The 21,141-nt window shown below is 40.0% G+C and overlaps 1 long non-coding RNA gene across 2 annotated transcripts in view; it reads left to right on the forward strand.

The window, feature by feature from the left end:
• LOC138435483 (uncharacterized) overlaps positions 1-21,141 on the forward strand; it is a 53,585-nt gene that overhangs the window by 27,874 nt on the left and 4,570 nt on the right. Inside the window, exon 2 of one of the 2 annotated variants that reach the window (XR_011255121.1) lies at positions 9,955-10,077. The exons of the other annotated variant lie outside the window; for it this stretch is intronic. This is a non-coding gene — a long non-coding RNA (uncharacterized lncRNA). The remainder of the gene's footprint in view (positions 1-9,954; positions 10,078-21,141) is intronic. 2 annotated transcript variants of the gene reach the window in all.

Genomic DNA, 21,141 nt, shown 5'->3' on the forward strand with positions numbered 1-21,141 from the left:
CAGAGAATGAGAGGCAGATCAATGCTGCAAGAGTAGAAAGGATGAGGTCAAGCATGGTGACACATGGGGCTGGAAAAGGAAGCAGATATTGAAACTTAGAGCATCTTCCATATGCCCCTGGTCCCCCGGACTTTCTGAGATCAGTACCATTCGAAGTGCTGATCTGTAATGATGTAAGAATTTTGAGGCAGAATGTGTATCAACACTCTGCTTCTTTCACAGTGAATGTGTTGCTATTTGGGAAGAAAAAAGCTGAACCAAATAGCAAGCTTAGTGATGCGGCTGGTTCGTATTCCAGCACAAACTTCTTGTTTCGTCATGTCCAGAAAATTGTTTCTTTTTCTGAGGACCACTCTTGGAGTGGGACTGTTTTGGATATATTATTCTGTTTTCTCTGGAAAATGGATGTGAAGTGTGTCCAGGGAGATGACTTAAAAATTGTTAGTCACGTCTGACTCTTTGGGATCCCATCCACTGTAGCCTGCCAGCTTCCTCTGTCCATGAAATTCTCCAGGCAAGAATACTGGAGTGGGTTGCCATTCCCTTCTTCAGGGGATCTTCCTGACCCAGGGATTGAACCCTTGTCTCCTACGTTGCAGGCAGATTGTTTACCATCTGAGACACCAGGGAAGCATGGGGAAAAAATTCTGGGGGGAAATGATCAAGATCCTAAATTAGAGCAGTGGTGGTATTGTTGAACCAAAGAGAATGGGTTTCAGACATATTTAGTATAAGATCAGGGTATAGTGAGGACAGTGAGAGAAACAATAAAAAAAAAATGGGTCCTAATTTTTTTGATCAAGTGTCTGGGTATAACCATCAACTGAAGAAAAGATAATCATGGACTTTGTGGGTAGTTTAATGAATTAACTTCCAGTGTTGTGGACAGCGAAGTAGACAGGGAATACCAGGCAGATATGCTGAAAGACCAGCTGGAGACGACTGCCTGGATCTTGGGGGAAGAGTTCTGGGGCAGAAGTTCACATCTGGGTGTCTTTGTCATAGGAGGCACAGAAAATGGGAGTGTAACTCTGCAAAGTGAGAAAGGCAGTGGTTCAGGATGCAACCGTGAAGGACGTTAAAGGAGACAAAGAAGATCTCCTGAGACAGACCTGACCTTCAGGAGAGTGAGAGATGCTGGGAGCCCAGAGTGCTTTTAGATGTTCTGAGCCAACTAAAGCAGCAGGGAGGACCAGTTAAATCTCAGTGAAAATGCTTCTGCTGAACCCGCTAATCAGGATGTCTTTGGTGAAATCCAGACCAGAGCACTGGCTGGGGTCAGAGAAGACACTGTAGCTGAACTGTAAGGAATTCTGAAACCATCAAGAGATGTATACAAGCTTCTTTTCTCTAGAGGCCTATTTCCTTCTCTGTTAGATGAGAACTCAGATTAAGTGAGATAATTTCAGTTCTAACATTCTCTAATAATAGATCCCATTTTGAACAAGCAAAGAGATGGTAGTCACATGATGCTGATAAAAATGGTGCAAGATACTGGTTTGCCACCTTGCCTGAGGCTCAGAGAGCTTAAGGATCATGCTGCGGTTCACACACACAATGAATTTCTGAACTGAGAATTAAATATTAGGTTTGTCTGACAACAAAACCTGTGTTCTTTTCACTGTCCTGCACCGTACAATGATTTTAAGAAGAGATAAGATACCAGGCAGAATGTGAATTGAATTTGGGTAGTAGATGATTTATAAGAGCCATCCTTGCTATATTTTCATAGGCGATACTCTTTAATAAAAGGCAGAATGCTCCTTTTGAGGAACATAAACAAAACTCACTGCGAGGGCTTTGAGCTAAGCTGATGTTAGCTATATAAAAAAGACCAGGTTGGTCAGCAAGTGACAGGGAAATGGGGAACTTTTATATACAGAGAAAAAAAAATCAATACTAGCATAATAGTTTATAGAGGCAATGCATTTTGCAGTTAAAAATCTCTGAAGACAAGCTTAACAGTCGATCGGTATAGAAACTCTTGAGGACATAATTCTCATTCAGCTCAGGTAAGCATTATCTGAAGCCAATTATCTGATATAATAAGAGAATAGCTCATGCCTTCTCAAGGTGTCTTTCTTTGAGTATGTTTTAGGAATGATTGTTTTTAAAGTTAGCTAGTGTACCAAGGGGAACCTCTCCATCTATCCAAGGAGGAAACGGAGGAGAATATTTTGAATATGGCACACTTAAAGATCCAGTGGTGTTCTTGGGCTTTATAAAACTTGGCAAAGACATATGGCTAACGTTTTCAGAAGCTTTCTGATTTAACTGTTCAGAATTTTCTATATATCCTTTCTTATGCAAAGCTCTGTCCAGGAAGCTTGTACTTTCTTCTTATGCCCTCAAATAGCCCTTCAGAGATAGTCTACACTATATTTTGCAGGCATGCATGCTAAGTCTCCACAGTCGTGTCAGACTTTTTTGAACTTATGGGCTATAGCCTGCCAGACTCTACTGTCCGTGGGGTTCTCCAGGCAAGAATACTGGAGTGGGTTGTCCTGCCCTTCTCCAGGGCATCTTTCCTACCCAGGGATTGAACCTGTGTCTCTTACCTCTCCTGCATTGGCAAGTGGGTTCTTTACCACTAGTCACACCTGGGAAGCCCATAAAATATTATCGAGTCAGAACATCCCATTTTAAGATCAAAGAAAAGAAACACAGCTAGGGGAGGGATCTTGCCCACAGGCACAATTAGAGTAATGCTGTGACTACAGCGCAGGGATAATTGCCTTTGGCGTAGTGCAGTTTCTACTGGGTCTGGGATGTAAGCTCAGTGCAAAATGGGGCTCTGTCTTAGCCACTGTTACATCCGCTGTAGGACCTTAAATAGTGCCTAGTTCCCAGAGAGTGCAGGCTGTGTAATGATGGTAAAGGTCAAAGTGCTTATGTTTTAACTTCCTAGCAACACAGAAAAGCTTCTTCTGAAACTTGGTGTGATATGGGTTTCCCCATGTGTTCTAGTTCCGCCAGGCTATTTGTCCTAGAGACTAGTCAGTCCCATCCCTAGCTCCTACTTGTCTGAGGATCTGGGAGGAGCCAAGCCCTAGGGTGGTGGTAAGGTGAAGGACCAGAGGATTGAGATCAGCTCTGACCTGGTATGGATTGTTGCTGGGTTTGTGCTGTACCTTGATTCAGCAATTGAAGTTACTTTGTAATAACCTGAGGTCTCAGTCTATGCCTTGATTTCTTGCTCATTATTTCTTAGACTAATCTAGGCTCTGGAGCAGTCACAAATAGGGGCCCAAATCTCAGTGGTTTCATACATAAAGATTCATTTCTCACTCATGAATCTGACAGCTCTCTAGGACAGTTTTTTTAAAAAATATTTTTTGATGTGGACCGTTTTTAAACTTTCATTGAATTTGTTACAATTTGTTTTTGTTTTATGTTTTGATTTTCTGATGAGGCACATGGGATCTTAACTCCCTGACTAGGGATAGAACCCACATCCCCCGCACTAGAAGGCAAAGTGTTAACCATTGGACCCCCAGGGAGATCCTGACAATTCCTGTTTAAATAGTGACTTAAAGACCTCAGTTTCTTGTATCTTGCACCTGTGCCACCTGAAAAACGTGGCTTCCAGGTCAGCTGGCATAGGAAGAGTGAACTAAAGAGCTGTTCATTCTCTCTTAAATGCTTTAGCTTGGAAATGACACACATCACTTCTGCTCAGTGCCAGTTGTCCAGAACTAGTTCTACGTCCTTCTCCAACTGCAAGGGCATTGGACATTTCAGCAAGTACACAGGCTTTGGGAAGTAACAAAGATCTCTGTCAGAATGGAATTAAGCAAATGAGAGATCACTGAGGTTTTCATCTTCATTATTTCTTCCTTAAAAAAATTGAAAAAAATTACAGTAAACTGACTTCCACAGTGGAATGTTCTTTGTGGCTTAGCTAGACATAAACAGTACCATTGATGTGTCTAGGGAATATATGCAGTGGGGATTTAGGCTCTTGAGAACTTTGGCAGATCCAGTGACCGCTCTGAGATTAGGTCCCATGAGTTGTCACACTGAGTAATAAAAGGTGGGGTGGAAGTGGCTGGCCTGACCCCCAGCTGGCTGATTATTCGGTTCAGACAGAGCTAAAGAAAAACAGTTGCCCAGTGGCCTTTCAACTCTGCTCCTTTCCTGTTATTTCTTCAACCATTTATAGTCTAGTGTCTGGATAGAGCTGGGCCAAAGTTTGGCAAGATTCTAGGGAGATAAATTATTTGTAGGCCAGCAAGGGCCTCACAGCTTTACTAGGAAAGGGAAAATTGGAAGCTTGGATAATGTTCAGTTGTTAGGTCGTGTCCGACTCTTTCTCCAACACTACTCAGCTCCACATCTCATCAGTTATCAGATACTCATGATTGTGCCTTCCGATGATTCTGCTTCATACTCAATGCATGATTGCCTTTGCCTTAGGTTAAGCCTTCACTATGTCCATTCTAGAATAGCATTCTAACTGGTCTTGCTAATAAGACAGAGCAATACATTAAAGCTCAAATATAACCATAAGACGTGTAAAATTTTCAGTGGCTTCTGATCATCTGCGGCATACATTTCCATCCTGCCTGTCTCAGTGCATAATGCTTGTCGCGATGTAGCTGCTGTTTTCCTCTACTGTGTATCATCTCTCTATACTCCCAACAGGTGGGGAATAACTGGTCGGTGCCAGATTGTTTTAAATCCATATTTGCCTCTGCTTATTCCTGTATGTTGCTACCCACAATGCTAGTCACCTACTTTTCATCTGGCAAACTCTTGAATCTTTCAGGGTTCAGCCCAGACTTCATCTCACCTAGGGAAAATTTCTAGATCCCCTCAGTTGACTTTGACACTCTATATCTGGTTCTGGCAGCGTTTATTATATTGAATTGTAATGTTTAATCCGCTCAAAATCTCCACATACATTCTGACCCCATTAAAGTCAGAAGCTATAACTTATGTAACTTTGTCTCCATTATATTTTTATACTCTTCATTATGTTGTATTTATCTTTATTCTATATTTATGCCAATATCACACTATCTTACTAACTGCAGCTTTACAATAAGTCTTGAAATAAGGTAGTGTAAGAACCACAGCTTTACTCTTCTCAAAGTTGACTTGGCCATTCATACCCTTCGTATTACTCTATATTAAAACCAAATTATCAATTTCTGCAAACGAAACCTCCTTGATATTTTGATTTGAGTTGTATTTAATCCACGGTTTAATCTGGGGAGAATTGACATCATTACACTATTGGGTTTTCTGATCCAGGAATGTGTTATATCTCTCCGTTCATTTAGGCCATTTTTCATTCTTTCAGTATTATTTTGTAGTTAACAGTATACAGGTCTTACTCATCTTTTATCACTTAAATAAAAAACCTGACAAGCAAAAAACTCAAATTTAGGAAACATAAATTGGGAGGGGATTCTTTGTTTTCCAAATGGATTTAATGAAAGGCTTCTTGAGTACCCCTCAAATCTATATTGGAAAAAAAATACATCACAGAGTAGGTACTCAAAAACACTGCTGATAACTGAATGTCTGCTGTAATTTAGAGAATTTGCATTCGTAAGCAAACCCAAAGACTACAGGGAATAAAAGATGCCTGTGTTTCATTCATTTTACTCACTGAGGGTGTTTCCTTGGGTTTACTCCTATGTTCCATTCAGCTTACCCACTGATGGTGTTTGCTTGGGTTTGCTTGCAGATAAAAAGAAACTGAAAACCGTAATCTTGTATTCTTTAAATCCAGGAGTCTGTGTCAGGCAGACTCAACATCTGGGAGAGCAAGTATGGATTTGGTCACACTGACTAGGGCCTAGGCTTTTTGATGTCCCTGACTTCCCAACAGCCTGCAGGTTCTCAGAGAAGATTCACTCCTCCAACATAGAGCCAAACTGTGTGCTCATGGGATGAGGACTGGATCCCTGAGCCAGGTGTAGTTTGTAGGCAGCTATGGAAAGCACAGAGGAGGGCATGGCCACCCATTCTAGCAGTATTCTTGCCCGAAGAATCCCACGGAAAAAGGAGCCTGGTGGGTTATGGTCCACAGGGTCACAATGAATCTGACGCAACTGAAGTAATTCAGCACAGAAAGCTGAAAGTCTTAAGGCTCGACTAAAAATGCAAATACGGGAGCATCCTTCTCAGGGTAATGACAATACCTACCAGACTGTGGGAAGTTCAGTCATGTTCCTATCTATCTTGCATCTGCTCAGAACTGAATCTTCCTAAAGTTCAGCTGATTTGCAAGGAGATCAAGCCAGTCAATCCTAAAGGAAATCAACCCTGAAAATTCATTGACAGGACTGTTACTAAAACTGAAGCTCCAATACTTTAGCCACCTGATATGAAGAGTTGATTCATTGGAAAAGACCTTGATACTGGGGAAGATTGAGGATGGGAGGAGAAGGGGACAACAGAGGATGAGATGGTTGGATAGCATCACTGACTCAATGGACATGAGTTTGAGAAAACTCTAGGACACAGTGAAGGACAGGGAAGCCTGGTGTGCTGCAGTCTGTGGGGGTCGCAAAGACTTGGACAAAACTTGACTGAGCACCAGTAACAAAGTTCATTTATACCCAATGCCCATCTCAGCTCCGAAGACTCTAATGGCTCCCGCATAGCCACTGAACAGTTTAAACTTCTTTTTTATGACATTTAAATCCATTTATAATCAACATCCAAATACCTAGCAGGCATTATATTCCAAGTATTCTCTGCATTTTTTCTTGATCTCTAGGTATAATAGAGAGCGTGCGGTTCTGTACAAATGGCAGACTTATTTTTCACTTTTATATTGCAGTTTCACTGCATGGTTGGACCTCAGTCTCCTACTTTATATATTATTTTACTTTGAGTGATTTCTGCAATTTCATCTTCCAATCGTTTTCTTGAAATTTTCATTTCCACTGTTCACCCCGTCCATTCAGCCCAGGTTGCTAGAATAATGTTCCCAAAATTATAGCTTTGCTCATGAGCCTGAGGAAAAAGTTCAGGGCCTTTCCATAGTCAAAAAATAAGACAGAATTTAATAGTTTCATATCAAGACTCTTTAAAATCTAAACAACACTCCCCCTAACCACCTCCCCAATCCCCAAGCAAACAAACACAAAAAGACTCTTTAAAATCCATTCGGCCCTGCCTTAACCTACCTTAGTTGCTGGGCTTCTTACTCTGAGTGTGCAAGTTTGGGATTGATACCTTTCGATATTTCTCTTGTACTTATCCATTGGTTGTTCTCATCTATGCATCAGATATTGTTGTTGATTATGTGTGTGTGTGTGTGTGTGTGTGTGTGTGTGTGACTATGTCTATATTCCTATTAGACTGCGGTTTCTCTATGGCTCATCCTACAGCCTCTTTAGGACCAAATACCACTTCTTCCAACAGTAGATGCCCAATTAGTATTTGCTGGTGAAGAAGGAAGAAATGGAGCAGAGCAGAAAGTGCCCTTGGTGAGTGTTGCATCAGAGAAATTCATAGACATATCCAGAAGTTCACAGCCTGAACCTGGTTGGCGGTGATAGGAATAAAAGGATGCTCTTTTGCTTCCATTTAACAGATAAATGTGGATCATCTCAAGGTTAGATACTAAAATATACCATTAAATACTAATCCCAGAGGAAGAAATGCAAATTCATGCTCCACTAATGTCTGCAAGTGAGATGTGAAGCTTGGACTAGCTTTCCATGATTTATTGAGCTGTGATAGAGGACATCAGATTCTTACACCTACCGCCCCAGGCTTGTGGTCACAACCATGAGACAGCTGGACTTCATCGACAGTTAAAATGAAGACGAGCGTGTGTCCCGTTAGCAGAGGGAAGATCATGAAGGTCAGGAATAGAATAAACGGGAAGAACACCACTTTACGCCCATTGAAGAAATTTTCAACTGATGGGCATCCCTGAGTGAAACTGTGTTCAAAGGGCTTTTACCCATCTGCTTTATGCCATATGCCATGCAGGAGCCCTGGGGCACACAGATGAAACAGACACAGGGAGCTATTGGACACACGGACAGCCATTTAAGAAGGTCCTTCACATTTATGTACAACTTTATACTTTCCCTGTAAATAAATACGCTTCTATTGCTGTAGAGTTATAAAATGTTTATTGAAAGAAAGAAAGATGTCTGTATTCCTATACACAAAGGTAATTATTCCTAATGTGCTAAATTTTTCACCCCTTTTCCTAAGCCTGAGTACTTTTCAGTAGTTGAGAGTTACCGCATGTTCTTTTCTTCCGTTTACCTTGTATTTCCCCATGTTAATAACAGTGGTTTTACAGTTAGTCTATTCCTGTGGTTAATACTGATTGATTTTTTAAAAGTTAAGCCATGTTGAATACTTTGATTATGAAATATTTTTCTTTCTATGTATTTTTAGATTGGATTTTCTGGAAGTTTGTTGAGGATATTTATGTCATGTCCATGAGAGATGTTTTGTCTGTAATTTTATTCTTTCGTAATGTCTTTGTCTGGTTTTGGTATCAAGTTAACGTGTGGTGAGTAAAATGTGTTGGGTATTGTCCCCTTTAACAGCTCTAGAAGAGAACTTCTAGAATTGGTATAATTGGTGTTGTGTAGATACAATTGTGTATAGGATTGGTATTATTTCTTCCTTAAATATTTAATAGAATTCATAAGTGAAACCACCTGAGCCAGGAGGTTCGTTTTCCTTTTCTTTTTTTTAAAAAATCATGGACTCAATTTCTTTAAGAAGCATAGTACTGATGAGGTCTTCTTGCTCTTTTTCCTTTTTGTGGGAGCTTTGGCAATTTTCATCATTCAAAGAATTTGTTCACGACATCAAAACTCTTGTGATTACGGGCAAAGAGTATTTGTCCATATTATTCTCTTACTATGTTGTAATTGCTAATGTTTGTAACATCTGTAATAATGTTTCCTCTTTCATTTCTAAATGAAATTTTTGTCTTCTTTCTCTCCCACAGACTTTTTACTGATTTCATCAAACTACTAACTATTGGTTTCATTGTTTTTGTCTACTTATATATTCTCAATATCACTAATTTCTGCTCTTCCTTCCTTCTTCTGTTTGCTTGGATATTTTTGCTTTCTTTTCTAGTTTCCTTAGGTAAAATCTTAGATCTCTGATTTGAGACCTTTTTCCTTTTCTAGCACATGCATTTAATGCCATACATTTCCCTGAAAGCATTGCTTTTAGTATGTTTCCCAAATTTTGATCTGTTGTGTGAGTGATGGCTTCCCTTTCACGTTTCACTTTCATGCATTGGAGAAGGAAATGGCAACCCACTTCAGTGTTCTTGCCTGTAGAATCCCAGGGACGGAGGAGCCTGGTGGGCTGCTGTCTACGGGGTCACACAGAGTTGGACATGACTGAAGTGACTTAGCAGCAGCAGCAGTCTTCATTTTTACTCTCAAAATAGTCATCTGAGTGCCTGTAGCCAAACATTAGAATTGTCTGTGATGGTCTGAAAAATGTTGATGTATATACCCCTTGTATACCCCAAGCCCATACGAGTCAGGAAATTTGGGGATGGGTCCTGGGCATTACTTTAATACCTCCCTAGGGTGATTTGAATGTTTACCTAAGGTTGAGAATCCTTTCTCTAACTTATTGAAAGGGATTCCCAAACTTTTGTTGTAAACATTCATCTGGATGCTTGTTGAAAAATGCAAATTCTTGCACCCACTCCTAGAGACTTTGATTCAACCAATAAATACAATAGTCTGTAGATATGGGATTTTTTTTTAATAACCCATGTGGATTCTGATGTATGTAGGGCTTAGACTACACTTGGAAAAAGTCTGCATTAGCGAATCCATAAAAGAAGAAATAAATCCCTGCTGAGGTAGCAGCTATAGATATGCGTGTGTGTGTGTGTGTGTGTACTCAGTCATGTCCATTGCCATTTCCTACTCTAAGGATCTTCCTGACCCAGGGATTGAATCTGTAACTTCCATGTCTCCTGCATTTCAGGTGGATTCTTTACTACTGAACCACCAGAGAAGCCCCTGCTGTATGTATTTCAAGAGGTAAAAAATAACCTGATTGCTGTTGGTATCTTGGAGAGGGTGCCTTCCTCCTACCCCTTGCTGTCAGGTAACAAGTCTATGATTGCAACAAAGTCTCCTTTGCTGGGAATACTTGGCTTCATTACTGAAATTGCTGACCTTATCATCACTTTCTGATAGCAAGTAGAATTTTCTTCATAAACTGCAGGTCTCTGTTCATACAGTTTGCTGTGTCTAAATGCCTCCCTTTTCAGCCAGCTTATCCCTAGCACTCCATCTAGGAAGACTTCTCTGACCTCCCACACTAGAAGTCTCCGGACCCCACATTTCTCCAGTCTAGATCAGGTGCCTCTCCTTGGGTCCTCATAGCCTCTCTGCATATTAATCTCAAAGATTAAACATCTATTTCTATTCTGTTTCCTCCACCAAACCCTTGAGGAAAAGTTTAGCCTGGAGTCTGGCCCTAACAGATCCTTAGGAATGTGTGTTGAGCTGATCTTACTGAACGTGCTTCAGCTAGTGGGCATCCCAGCATTCTGCCTTCCTATTGGTTTCAGCTTGGGATGTGATCAGGACAGTGACTTCCTATGTCTTCTAGATGGACAGTCCCTCCATCTGGAACTGAATCAGTGTGTGTGGGGGTGGAAGGGGTGGAGGAAGACTCAGCTGTTTCTGCAAGCCTGTAGCCCAGGATTTGGCAAATAATAACTGCTCAGAAATATTGTTTGATTGAATGAAATAAGGGAACAAAGAAGTAAAAAGTCAAACGATAGTCAGAAGGAGGACATAGAGGCCCTAAAAAGTCAAGAATCATGAAAGAAAAATCTCATGAGATTCATTGTTTGTTAGATTCTGGTTGTGAAGAGGAAGAGGAATCAGAGATCAAGTTGCCAACATTCATTGGATCATGGAGAAGGCAAAGGAGTTCCAGAAAAACACCTACTTCTGCTTCAGTGACTATGCCAAAGCCTTTGACTGTGTGGATCACAACAAACTGAAAATTCTTAAAGAGATGGGAAGACCAGACCACCTTATCTGGCTCTTGAGAAAACTGTATGTGGGTCAAGAAGCAACAGTTAGAACTTAACAGGGAACAACTGACTGGTTCAAAATTGGGAAAGGAGTACAACAAAGCTGTATATTGTCACCCTGCTCATTTAACTTCTATGCAGAGTACATCATGTGAAATGCTAGACTAGATGAATCACAAGCTGGAATCAAGATTGTGGGGAGAAATATCAAAAACCTCAGATATGCAGATGATACCATTCTTATGGCAAAAAGTGAAGAATAACTAAAGAGCCTCTTGATGAGGGTGAAAGAGGAGAATGAAAAAGTTGGCCTGAAACTTAACATTCCAAAAACTAAGATCATGGCATCCGGTCCCATCACTTCATGGCAAATAGAAGGGGAAAAAGTGGAAGCAGTGACAGATTTTATCTATGTGGGCTCCAAAATTGCTGTGGATGATGACTTCAGCCATGAAATTAAAAGATGCTTTCTCCTTGGAAGAAAAGTTATGCCAAACCTAGACTGTGTATTAAAAACCAAAGAAATCACTTTGCTGACAAAGGTCCATATAGTCAAAGCTATGGTTTTTCCAGTCATCCTGTATAGATATGAGAATTGGACCATAAAGAAATCATGAACACGGAAGAATAGATTCTTTAGAATTGTGATGCTGGGAAGATTCTTAAGAGTCCCTTGGACTGCAAGGAAATCAAACCAGTCAATCATAAAGGAAATCAATCCTGAATATTCTTTGGAAGGGCTAAAACTGAAGCTGAAGCTCCAATACTTTGGCCACTTGATGCAAAAATCTGATTCATTGGAAAAAAACTCTGATGCTAGGAAAGATTGAAGGCAAAAGGAGAAGAGGACAGCAGAAGATGAGATAGTTAGATAGCATCACAGACTCAATGGACATGAATTTGAGCAAACTGCAGGAGATAGTGAAGGACAGAGGAACCTGACATGTTGCAGTCCATGGGATTGCAAAGAGTCAGACACAACTTAGTGACTGAACAACAAATCACTCTGAATTATCTAAACCCACTTCCAGGCTTTCTAAGTAGAAGAGACCTATAGTCAGAGAAGGACTTTGATTTCCCCAGAAAAGACAATGAATGAGAGTATTTTTCTACACATTCCAATGAATGGGTTAATGTAATGAATGTTGATAGGTCAAATAATGTAGTTGCATGAAAAAGTGTTTAAACTGCTGCCAGCAAAGATTTTTAATCTCCCTGAAGGAAACGTAGTGTTTAGGCCCTTTAGAAACATCTCTTTGCAAGTAATCAAGTTGACAAACATAGTATTTCTCAGTGTACAAGCCCAATCTCAGGGCACTTGTTTATCACTGCATGTTTGCTAGAGGCACTTGTAAATAATAAAGTTGCTTTCCTTTGAAAAATAATAGAAATCCTTGCCCATTCCCCGTGGTTATTCAGAGTAGAGATAGTTTTCTTAATAAGAAAAAAAAAGTGCATGTGTGAAAAAAAGTTCATTTTTAGTTCAAAGAATGGAATGATGCCCTTTTCAATGTGACATCAGTTAAAGAGCAAGCAATATGATTGTGTCTTTGTGAGCTTCAAGGAGGAAGGACCAGTCAAGCTCTGAAGACAACAGGAGGAGGGTTGAGCATGGTCGAGGTAGTTTGCTATAGAGCACTGAGGGGAACTAGTTGGTGAGGACTTTATTCATTCAATTGGGAAATATTTATTACATCTATACTGTGTATCAGCCACTGTTTTAGAAGCTTGAATGAGTATATGAGATTTCACAAAATAGCTTATGGTGAGATACAAAGGGCTCTGAACAAGAAAATCTGGTTATAGTTCTGTGAATGGCCTGGGTAATTTCTTGCCCCCTCTGGGCTCTCATTTATATGTATATAAAATGGGGAGATGAGATTGAACTATATGATCCCCAAGGTCCCATACATCTCTGTCATTAAGATACCGCCAGTCAACTGAAAAATGAAAAATGTGTCAGCAGTTTCAATGTGGAAGTTCAATCCTCTAAGGTTGAATATGAGAATAGGTTGAGGAAACTGCTGACGTGGCTGGCATAATGGATAGAGAGAGTTCATAATTCTTTTTGATGAGGGTGTAGAAAGTTGGGTGGAAGGTGTGTGGGAGGGGTCTGAGAAAATTACGGGTAAGGACTGGGCATATTTCTCCACATCGCTGTACCACTTAAGGGATGGGCTGCAGTCAAATGCACACAGAGACCAAAGCCAGGCTGAGCATCGGCTTTACGGTGTAAGAAAAAGGACTTTTGTGATAGTCCTGAAGTTCTGTTGCTTTTACATCTCACTCAGTTATCAGCTCACTGAGGTCTCCCTCTGTTATCTCCTATCTTTGTGACACTGGTCAGTTTCTAACAGTTTCCGATTGAGGTTAATGTGTTCGTTATATGAGATAAAACATGCAAGATACTTAAAGTGAAACTTGATACTGAGTAAGTTCTAGAGTGTCAGTTTCTTTTCTTTCTAGTATAAAAGCTCAGTGATCTGGGATCTCCTATTATAGAGGCAATCTGTGACCATACATTCCTTTAGAGTTATTTTTTCATGATGGTAATGGTGACTTTTGCATTCATCTCGTTGGACTGAAGTATGTGTTCTCTGTCACAAGGATTTCCAATTACAGGCTTGTATGTTCTCTTCACACCCAATTACTCCTTTTGTCACTGCAGCACCCACCTGCTGTCACTTTTCTTTTTCAAGCACAATTTGGATCAAATGATGCCCTTGAGCAAAATTCTACAGTGGCTCCCCATTGCTTGCAGAATAAAATCCCCACCCCTGAGCTTGTGCTCTCAGCTCTCCATGATCCAGACCCAGCATGCCTTTCCGTGTTCATCTTCTATTATATCACTCCATGCACAGGACCTCTGTCCCAGTGGTTCTCAAACCTAAATGTGCTTCAGATTCACCTGGAGGGCTTCTTAAAATGCATGTTTCTGGGCCTCATGCCCAGTGTTTCTGATTCGGTAAGTCTGGAGTAAGATCTTGAGACTGCATTTCTAACAAATTTCCAGGTGATTCTGATGCTGCTTGTATGGGGACCACACTTTAAGAACCGTTGTTTGACCACACAAAACACTGGTCCTTTTTGGTATATATCAGATAAGTACTTTTGAAATTGAGCAGGACTCTATGAGCCTTCCCCTGAGACCCATGTCTGCAGCCCACCTTTTGCCTGCAGAAAAACTTTAGCCAAAGAGTAAGTTTCATCAGAGAAGTGAGTAAATGCAGCCGCAAAGGAAAACAATGAAATAGGACAAAGTAAGTCATTAAATAAAGTCAAGAGTCCTTAGATCCTCCTTAAGGGCTATAAGATAGTATTCTGAGCCATATCCTTTGAGCTGTTTTGTAGATACTGAAATGCCCAGCAGGTAGAAAAAGTTAACTACATGGTGACCAGACTGTAGCCATGCCATAAGTTGCCAAAATTCCAAGAAATGACCTCAGAGAAATGGGAACAAACCAGCCTTGGAACTGAAGATTAGCTGTACTTAAAACATTCAAGATAAAGCTGGTCAGACCACCGATGACCAATTTCAAAATGACTGTCAGAGCTGACTGTGCTGTTTCTGCATGTAAACCCCTCCCTCTGCCTATAAAAGCTCTTGCCCACTGATTGGTAGTGGGGAGAATCAGCCTTTGAACACGAGTGTGTCCGTTCCCCTTCAGTTGCCAGCCTCTGGGATAAAGCAAGCTTTCTTTTCCACTAACCTTGCCTATCAAGTATTGGCTTTCAAGGGGTGAGCAGCCAGATCCCACTTTCAGTAACACTTTTGCATCATGGCATTCTTCCCTCAGGTTCCTGCTCTTGGTATAGCTCCACTCACTTTTCAAGTTAATTTCACTTTTTAAGGACGCTTGTCTTGTCACTCAGAATTAGGGAGGAAAGCATTCTTTCGCTAAGCACCCATTAGCTTTCGTGGGTACTTCTTCACGTGCTACTTATAGTTTAGTGTTTTTTCATTCTACATTGTACTAGAGCTAATTGTGTGTTTGCCTGCCCTTGCATTCAATTGTCAGTCCCTTGAGGGAAAGGAACAGATTTCATTAATCTGAATCCTCAAAAGGCTTAAGTTTTATGATGCTGCCTGGGAGGAAGATTTATATTCAGTACATGCTTCCCTCCCCTTCTCTGCTTACTGCTGCCTTCCAGGAAGACAGCAATTTCAAGGTGAGCTACCACTCCTTCTGAGACTGGAGAACTTGTAGCGTTTAGGTATCTGAAATATTCAATTTCCATCAGCAAGATTAGAGAGAGATTCACCAAAGTTAAAAGGGAACCAACCCAAAATATTGTTCTAGGATAGGTTTCAGGGCTACCTGTGTCATAAAGATGCTAAGACCCACTGTAGCAAGTCAAGCTATTGTGGTGAACACTATCTAAAGTCAACTCTGATCTAAAGAGGTGTTTAAATTTTTTTAAGAGGACAAGTGTCAGAAGCAATTTCATCTCTGTGGGTAGCCCTTTCCCACAGACGCTGAACGTCAAAAATAAAATAACCGAGAGGGAAAAAAAAAAAAAAAAAAAGAAGGCAGAGTAAGTGCACAGTCTGGAATCGTTTTGCTCAAAGTAAATTTCAGGAAATGCAAAATAATCAATCTCTTTAATACCCTTTCAGTTTCCAAACAGCACAGAGTAAATCCAGTTCTCCCACCTGACTCCCTGCTAGCTGTTAGTGAGGACGCTTCTTCTTAGCCTCCCTCTGCTCCTCCTTTTCCCCTGCACACCGGGACCTGTCCCTGTTTCTCTGGGTTTGTCTGCCTCATGCCGTCTTGGGGGATTCCATCTGAGTCCGCAACTCCTTCTGTCGCCTTGAGGCGATCACTACATCCAGCCTAGATCTTTCTCCTGAGACACGCACCCTTGGAGCCAACAGTTACTCTAAACTCCCTTTGACTTTTCCACAGGGATCTCAGATTCAGTATGCCTCTAAATTAAATTAACTCATCATATTCAGGGTAAATTGACCATTTCCAGGGCACTGATTGCAAAGAGAACCGGACTGGTTTAACCAATTTGAAAAATTGTTCAAAAATAAAAAACTGAACAAATGCATAGTATCTGAGCCAAAATTTCCACCCCTAGGTAGACTGCTAACAGAAATGGTTACATATATTCACCAAGAGATATATGTGTTAGTCGCTCAGTCATGTCTGACTCTTTGCAACCCCATAGACTGTAGCTCACCAGGCTCCTCTGTCCATGGAGTTCTCTAGTTAAGAATAATGGAGTGGGTTGCCATTTCCTTCTCCAGAGAGATATATACATGAATGTTTATAGGTGCATTCTGCAATAGCCCCAAACTGGAAATCATCCAAGTGGTCCACTGACTATAGAATGGATATGTCAATTTGGTTTAATCATATGATGAAATACTATAAAACAATAACAGTGAAAAAAACTGTGGAATAAATAATCTACAGAGAACACTATGGATATCTCATACAAACATTGTTGAATGGAAGACATAGGGAGAAGAATACATACCGAATGCTTCCATTTATTTTATTTTACTTCTTATCATGCCATGCAGCATGTGGGATTCCCTCACCAAAGGATCTAACCTGGGCCCTTGACAGTGAGGGCACAGAGTCCTAACCAATGGACCACCAGGGAATTCCTTCATTCCATTTATGTAAAGCTCAGAAGCAGGCCAAATTAATTTATTCTGTGAGAAGTCATGAGGGTGAATACCCTTGGGAGAATGCGATAAGAAGGAAGCATGAGGAGGCTTTAGGTGTGCGGCAAAGTTCTTCTCCTTGACTTGGATGCTTATTTACATAATGGGGTTCAGTTTGTGAAAATTCTTTGAGCAGTACACTTAAGAGCTGTGCACTTTTTTTTAGTGCATGCTTTTGAACTGAGGTGCTGGAGAAGACTCTTGAGAGTCCTTTGGACTGCAAGGAGATCCAACCAGTCCATCCTAAAGGAGATCAGTCCTGGGTGTTCATTGGAAGGACTGATCCTGAGGCTGAAACTCCAATAGTTTGGCCACCTCATGCAAAGAGTTGACTCATTGGAAAAGACCCTGATGCTGGGAGGGATTGGGGGCAAGAGGAGAAGGGTATGACAGAGAATGAGATGGCTGGATAGCATCACTGACTCAATGCACATGAGTTTGAATAAACTCCAGGAGTTGGTGATGGACAGGGAGGCCTGGCGTGCTGCGATTCATGGGGTCGCAAAGAGTCGGATACGACTGAGCAACTGAACGGAACTGAACTGATACTTGAATAAGATGCATGAAAAAAGAAAAAGACAAGGGCTACTGTGCTCAGTCTCTTTCCTGCTGAGCTTTCAAGTCTCAGTTATGGTTTCCGTCATATCCCTATTCTGGTACTTTGCAGCTTATTTCCTCCTTGGTAGCCAAACATGTAGCAAATAACCTCAAAAAAAAAATAAATAAAAAGAAAGAAAATATCCTGTAAGAGGGCAGACTGTGCACAAAGTCCAGTCAAAGTGTTATTCTAAACATCTAGATGTCTGTCCTGGCCTCCATGGTTGCCCCTTCTCATTGCATATCTATGAGGTATAGATTAAAGGTGATTTTTTCTGTCTGTGCAAAACCAATGTGTGTAGGCCCATGTGGTGAAAAGTGTGGCCTTTCCTTGCTTAGTTGCCTTTGTCAAAATCAGTTGTCTATATATGTGTGGATTCATTCCTATATTCTCTATTCTATTCTACTGATCTATTTGTTTATTCTCAAGCCAACCACACATTGTTCTGATCATTATTAAACCTTGTGGGAGGTCTGACTTGTAATCTCCAGCTATAAAGAACTCTCCAGACTCCCACCTCTGTATTTTCTTCTCTAAGAAATAGTTTAGCTCCTCCAGAGATCACTCTCCTTCATAACAATGGACATTTTCTCCAGATCTTAAACTGAGCAATTGTAGGGTTTTACCCAATATTCTTGCCTGGGAAAATACTATGGGCAGAGGAGCCTGGCAAGCTACAGCCCATGGGGTCACAAAAGAGTCAGACACAACTTAGCAATTAAACAACAACAACAATTCCTCTATCTCAAGGATCTCTCTCCCGCATTGTTGAAAATCATTGTTTCTTATACTTTGTCCATTTAAAAAAGTTGCTTCAAATGGGAAGGGAAATCCTATCCCTTTTGGCCAGAAGCACAAGTCTGTATTACTTTTTTGGGTGCATATCTTTTTGTTCTTTTTCACTAGTTGCTTTAGATATTACAACATAGAGTTTTAAGTTATCATGTTAATCCTCAAGCAAAATTATACTGCTTAATAAACATTAAAGAACCTTATACCTAGGTTTTCCATTCGCTCTTTTACTCATTTTACCCTTATTATCTTATATATTTTCTCCATATATTGTATGCCATAGTATCTTGTTATTATTTATATTCTAAACTGTTAATAGCCTATAAAACATGTCAAGATGCATCTGAGATGCTAATAAAAAGACTTTTATATTTATACAGTTATTTACCCTTTTCAGTGATCTTTATTTTTTCCTATAAATCTAGAGTTTCATCTGCTCTAATTTTCCATCAATCTGAGGAAACTTTTTATCTTTTTGTTCAAGACTCATTATTTTTGTCATCATTACTGAGGAATATTGTCTTGGGTGTAAAATTCGACATTGACAGCTTTTTCCCTTGCCAACACTTCAAAATTATTGCTTCTTTTTTTGGGGTCTTCATTGTTTTTGCTGAGAAAAGCTGTTATTCATATCACTGTTCTTTTTGCTTTGGATCCATTTGAGATTTTCTCTTTCTCTTTGATTTCACATGTTTTCCTTATTTATATCTATGTGTAGTTTTCTTTATCCTTCTTGAGATTGGCTTTTTCAATCTGTGGGTTGATGTCTCATCAATTTTGAAAACTGCTGGCCATTTATTTAAAAAATTTTTTCTGTGCTGTTCTTTCTTCAGCTTCTAGGATTCCAATTACATGTGTTAGAAAATTTTATATAATCCTACAGATTTCCAGTAGTCTTATTTTTCCCTTGCTTTTAAGTCTTATTTTGTTTCCTTTGTTTTGTTCTGTCTTCAAGCTCATAGGTCCTGACCTCTGCTGAGTCCATTTTGATCTTAAGGCCTTATATTAACTACTTCATTACTCATATTGTAGTTCTTATTTTTAGTATTTACATTTGGGCTAAAAAATACTTTCTTTTCTTTCTACTCAGCTTTTTAATATTGAAATATATTTCAATATATTTGACATACCATATTTTCCACAATAATAGTAATATAATAGTAATAGTTTCAGCATAGTGATTTGACTTATATATATCATGAAATGGTTATCACAATAATTTGAATGAACACCCATCATCTCATATAGATATGGAATCAGAGAAATAGATTTTGTGTGTGTGTGATGAGAATTCAAGATTTACTCTCCTAAAAACTTTTGTATTTAATATGTGTTAATTTTATATATTGTGTTGAAGAGAAAGTCCCAGGTCATCACATTTTTAATATGTACCTTATAACTGGAAATTTAAGTACCGTTTGACAGTCTTCATTCATTTCCTCCTCCCTTTACTCCCTGTCTCTGGCAGAAATTTGCTTCCTTTTTTTCTATTTGTTTTTGAAGCATAATTGATCTGTACTATGTTAGTTCCTGTTATACAACCTAGTGAATTTTTTTTTACTGTACATTCTTTTGTGTGCTCTTTATTTTTTTATTTATTTATTTTTACTTTACAATACTGTATTGGTTTTGCCATATATTGACATGAATCCACCATGGGTATACATGAGTTCCAAATCGTGAACCCCCCTCCCACCACCCTCCCTATATCATCTCTCTGGGTCATCCCAGTGCACTAGCCCCAAGCATCCTATATCCTGTATTGAACCTAGACTGGCGATTCATTTCTTACATGATAGTATACATGTTTCAATGCCATTCTCCCAAATTATCCCACTCTCTCCCTCTCCCACAGGGTCCAAAAGTCTGTTCTATACATCTGTGTCATTTTGAAATGATCACCACGAAAGGTCTAGTGTGCTCAAAGGAGGAGGTGAGATCAGTGTCTTCCTACTCCACTATCTTGACCACACTTTTGTAATCATTCCACTCAGAAAGCATGTTGTATACCTTTTCAGCTAGATCCTCTAGCATTTTTATCCTAGGAATTTTTAAGACTCAGTCTGATGTTTCATCATCTAGACTATCTCTGGTTCTGCTTTCATTGACTCTTTCCTTATTGTTCACAGGTTACATTTTCTTGATTCTTATGTTGTTATTGTTTTTTATCATATGCAGACATTTGCTGTTAAAAACATACTAATGCAAACAATATTAAGAAAAGAACAAAATCCTCCTCTGTCTGGCTTTTAGAGTGAGGACCTAAGTCACTCTGATCTGTTGCTGGTCACACCAGGGCTGTGTAGTGGCTTTAGTTTGAATCAGTTGGCTCACTGCAAGCTTGAGTTGTTTTGAGGGTGACCTGGGACTTTCTCTTCAGCAAGATTTATGCCCTGCACCTGCCACAGTTCTGGAGATCTTTTTATGGATTACAACTGATTTAACCACTTTCTGAACTTTGTGAAAACTCTCTTTACAGTCTGGCAGTAAGATTTATGGATTGCTAGGGGGTTCTTTTTGGTCTCTAGATTAATCCCTGTGGTTTTGTGGCTTAGAAAAACATTATTTTTCTTTGCTAGTTTGTTCAAGCCTCCTGAGGGCAGCCTTATTCCCTTCGATGAAGCTTTGGCATGCCATGTGTTTTTCTCAGGTGTCTTGCATTTTCTCAACATCTGGTGCCTGAGAAACTAGTGCCTCCAGTGAATTTCCTCTAGTTCTCTGGTCCTAGTTCTTGCCTTTGGAGAGTGGCTTCTTTGTGCCTGTAGAAGGCACTGTGGGTGATCTTTCTCAGTGCTCCTGCCCTGCTCTAAGCCTTTGGCATGCTGCATCTGAGCACTCAGTAAAGACCCATTAGAAAGATTTGGCGGGTGAATTTGGTCTCTGTGCCTGGGGTTTCTCAGAATATTAATCTGTCGTGCCAGGCCACATACAGCCTTAAAGTTTTGTTAAAATTTCAGCTGGTTCTCCTTATCCCCAACTATTTTTTCCTCATCACTCTGCCAGGAAAGCAAACAGCTGAGAATTTCATCTCTCTTTTAAAGAGCTTGTCCT

Source organism: Ovis canadensis, chromosome 3 (genome assembly GCF_042477335.2).
Source record: "Ovis canadensis isolate MfBH-ARS-UI-01 breed Bighorn chromosome 3, ARS-UI_OviCan_v2, whole genome shotgun sequence".
Classification (NCBI taxonomy): domain Eukaryota; kingdom Metazoa; phylum Chordata; class Mammalia; order Artiodactyla; family Bovidae; genus Ovis; species Ovis canadensis.